Genomic DNA, 4,540 nt, shown 5'->3' on the forward strand with positions numbered 1-4,540 from the left:
TATTTGCTGCTTATAATTATCCACCTATTCTTTCTAAGCAGTCCCAGCAGTCACTAAGGTGAACCACGCACTATGGAAGCAAGTACTATTCCTGGCCATCCAGCCAATTTCTAGCTGTAAATGAAATAATCAGAAACCACAAAACCGTGTGGCTTAAGTCCTTTTGTGTGTGTGGTGTTTGTTTGGTTGGTTTTTTTGAGACAGAATTTCGCTCTTGTTGCCCAGGCTGGAGTACAATAGTGCAATCTTGGCTCACCACAACCTCTGCCTCCTGGATTCAAGTGATTCTCCTGCCTCAGCATCCTGAGTAGCTGGGATTACAAGCATGCACCACCATGCCCGGCTAATTTTATATTTTTAGTAGAGGTGGAGGTTTCTCCCTCTTGGTCAGGCTAGTCTCGAACTCCCAACCTCAGGTGATCCATCCACCTTAGCCTCCCCAAGTGCTGGGATTACAGGCGTGTGCTACCATGCCTGACCTTGCGTTTCTTCTTCTAAACAAGGTTGCAGAAGCCCTACAAGCTTTCACTAAACGATTTCACTGCCAGTGGCTGAGGACCTGATATGCTGGTGGTCACTATTTCCATTAGAAACCCACAAACTCTAAAACTTAATGTAAACTATTTAACTACAAGCATACAATAAATGGCAAACATAATGACAAATGACAAAAAGACCACAGTCACTTCAGCTGACATTTGGTAGGGGGAACATACTTCTCTGGGTCCTCTAAGGAAGTTTCTGCCCTGAGATGCAAGCACTCTGAACTCCAGGGACCAAGACCAGTATAGGGTAAAGCTCATTTCTTTGTTTTCCATAAATAAAAATAATGAATGAACTTTTATTCTCCCAATCCCAATGGATCCTTTTCTGCTGGCTGCACTTATTCTCCAGGAATAACCTCTTTCTAAGCTACTGAACAACCCACACCTCCAGATTAGAGCTCTTTGCGCAGTTTCTGATGCTGGTATCACAGGGCTAAGCAGAAATCCACGAGGGGATACTCTGCAAGCATCTCAATACTATCTCGTTGAAAGGAATTCTCCTTATATTTTCAGCTCTATTTCATTTAAACAAAAGATAAAAAATTAAGTTACTAAACACCCGGAAGGCAGAAAAGCGATCTCTCTCTCTGCATCTGTAGAAGCCAAGTAAGCGAGTGGGCATCCGTATGCATCCTTTCTTTTATTCACTTTCTAAACGCTGTAGTGGTCCACCACCTACCAGGTGGTCACAAGCCATCGCTAAAGTCAATTTTGAGGTCAACCCACTCGACTTGTGAGGGATTCACCTATATTACCTCTGCACCTATAATAGGACTAAGAAGACGGTGGCTGCACACGTAGTTAACACCTGTTGTACCGCGACTTTGCCTTTCCGTAGCCGCTGTGCGAATCTGCAGAGTCCTTTTGAGCCAAGAGGTGGACGTGAGGAGTAAAGAAGCTCATTTCAAACGCCAGGAGGAGTTTCTTCAGGGTGAAATTGACTTTCTATTGGCTTCATTCTAAAGGAAATATGTGGAGCAAGCAAACGGGAACTTTCTTTCTCATCTTTTGCATTTCAAGCAAAGCCTAATAAAATTAGACGTTTCCACTGTCGTGCTCAGTCTCGAAGCTGTCGGCGGATCCCGCTTCTAACTCTCAACACAGGCACGCAGGAAATCGGGAAATCCCTGCAGCTCCCTCAGAAGCTACAGTACCAGCGGTTTCAGAACCACAAACAAAAAAACGCAACATCACCGTACTCCCCCAAAAAGCCCAGACTATCTATCGAGCGACGGAAAGAGCGGCGAGGCGCTCGCGAAGCCGTGGCAGTCTGGACAAAACGAACTAGGTCTCCTTCCTGGTCAAGCCTACTTCCCTAGGGACAAAAAGGAACCTCTCTTGCCTCATATCCAGAGGAAGCGACCGAGAGATGCATGCTTAGGCTCACTCTACCATCCCGTCCATCCAAGTCCTAATAATCTTGAGGATGCTTTTCCTTGCCCTCTGCCCCTCTCCCTTTTTGTGTTTCTTTCTCCACTTCACCGCACCCCGTCTCTTCCCTCTCTCCACCAGCTGGCACTCGGCTCCTCTCCACCTTCCCTCCCGTTTACTTCTGAATGAACTTTTCACAATAGTATAGTGCACTCCTAGAACCATTTACACACATTTTAAGCACTGTGTTGAGATTTATATATGTAACCACTGTTTTAATTTCCACATCACTTTCCACTTTTTTCCCCTTCTCCATATGCTCAACTTCAAACATTTCTGCAGCATAGGCTGAGGCTGCGCCCAGCTAGGGAGAGACGTCAGGCGGCGGGGATAAACCTAGAGGAATGTTGTCTCCTGTCTGGGGAGACTCAGGCCTTACAAGAGGGAGAGGGGAAAAAAAAAAGCCTGTAAGAGAATCTAAATTTTTTAACAGAAAGCCTGGACTCTCTCGGAATAGGAGACCGAGTTTGAAAACTGTCCAGACATAGGGACGGTTTTATTAAAATTCAATTTGCAAGTCGTTGTTGGCTGTAGTTATTTCCTCATTCCAGAGAGGATTGTTTCAGAAATTCGGTAAACTCTGAAATTGTTTCTAGGTTATTTAACAAGAGGAGTCCAATGTTCTCACACTTTTGAAGTTATATAAGAATTTCTAGGCTGAGGTGGGAGAACTGATTGAGCCGGGAGGCCAAAGTTGCAATGAGAGGAGATTGCCACTGCACTCCAGCCTGGCAGAGTGAGACTGTCTCTCTCTTTCTTTCTCTCTCTCTCTCTCTCTCTTTCTCTCTCTCTCTCGCTGGAATCTTCTCTCTCTATATATATGTATTTTTGTATTATATAATATTTATATCATAATATATTTTTATTTTTAATTTTAAATTTATATATTTATATGTATTATATATATTGCGTTGTCACACTAAAATAAACATATGCTTGCCGTTTCCACTCCCTGGGTCTCCGTACCACCTAAGGTGGATGTGTTAGCACTAGACTGGTAAAAGGACGAAAACAGAGAAAAAGAATTGGCTGGCTCAGGATTTCTTCAGTTGCAAGCTATAAACCTACTACCACGTTAACGTGTCCAATAATCTTCTGTTCCTTTTTGGCGTGTCATTGAAGAACAAGACAGAAAACAAAACAAAAAAGAGCCAAAAGAAGAGAAAAGGAAAAGTCTAGATAATTTCATTTTAGTTTTAGATAATTTCCCTTAGTTTTCTGAGCAGTGTTTCCATGGTGACCAAGCATGGGAGCATCTTCCTGATCTGACCTATTCCTCGCTTTTCCTTTTTTTCTTTTTTCTTTTTCTTTTTTTTCTTTTTTTTTTTTTGTTTAGAGACGGAGTCTCACTGTCGCCCAGGCTGGAGTGCAGTGGTGCGATCTCAGCTCACTGCAACCTCGAACTCCCTGGTTCAAGTGATTCTCCTGCCTCAGCCTCCGAAGTAGCTGGTACTATAGGCGTGCGCCACCACTTCTGGCTAATTTTTATATTTTTTGTAGGTGGCGTGTGTTTCACCACGTTGGCCAGGCTGGTCTTGAACTCCTGACCTCAAGTGATCCACCCACCACAGCCTCCCAAAGTGGAGAGATTACAGGCGTGAGTCACCGTGCCTGGTCGTCTCGCCTTTTCTTTCCCGTCTTTTGCGGGGGAAAATTGGATCCTATTTTCGGACATAAATTGCAGCAGAACTTGTATTTTTGGATTGTTGGGAAGGTGAGTGAATGACGGGTGATACTGAAGACAACAGAATTAGCCATTGGAAGATACACTGACCTTACAAATGGCAGTTTTTATATTTTGAAGAAATGGCTAATGAAACAAACCTAGGGTAGCCGAAATAGCTCAGTTGGGAGAGCATTAGACTGAAGATCTAAAGGTCCCTGGTTCAATCCCGGGTTTCGGCAGATGTCTTTCGGTTTTTGCATAGTTGTCTTTCCCTTATACAACACTTGCACACCAATTCCAGAGGTCTATATATAACTCCAATTTTTTTGCTGTTTTTTGAAAATTCCATAAAGGTAATGTACATATATATGTATGTATATTTGTATCACTCTCTCCACTGAAACCTTCCATGAAGTGTTAACTGATGGCATGTAAATCATTTAAAATCTTAAATCTAGAAAGTTACTAATTTTAAAATCTAAGAAATTCCAATATGCTATAGACTGTGGCAATTACAATTCATTTCTGATTTGATGTTATTTATATGTGTTGGGTGGGGGTGTTTTAAATCACAAGAAATGTGAAGAAACCTGTAAAAGAAGAACTATGTGGTGGTGGTGGTATATTCAAGAAACATTTTGCAATTAGAAACCCCTCGGTTTGTATCTTGAGTCACCTCCATAGCTCTGCAGTTAAACTGCTGGAAAAATAACTTTTGTTTTGTTTTGTTTTGTTTTTTTGAGGCAGGGTCTCACTCTGTCACCCATACTGGAGTGCAGTGGTATGATCACAGCTCACTGCAGCCTCAGCCTCCCTGGACTCAAGCGATCCTCCCATGTCAGGCAGGATCTGAGACTACAGAAATTCAACAACAAGCCTGGCTTTCTCTGTCTCTCTT

General features: G+C 42.8%; 1 non-coding gene across 1 annotated transcript; it reads left to right on the forward strand.

Annotated features, from left to right (window-relative positions):
• The first annotated feature begins 3,808 nt into the window (after positions 1-3,808).
• Positions 3,809-3,881, forward strand: TRNAF-GAA (transfer RNA phenylalanine (anticodon GAA)). The gene has a single exon. It is a non-coding gene; the product is annotated as a tRNA-Phe (tRNA).
• The last annotated feature ends 659 nt before the right edge of the window (positions 3,882-4,540 follow it).

Source organism: Macaca nemestrina, chromosome 5 (assembly GCF_043159975.1).
Source record: "Macaca nemestrina isolate mMacNem1 chromosome 5, mMacNem.hap1, whole genome shotgun sequence".
Classification (NCBI taxonomy): domain Eukaryota; kingdom Metazoa; phylum Chordata; class Mammalia; order Primates; family Cercopithecidae; genus Macaca; species Macaca nemestrina.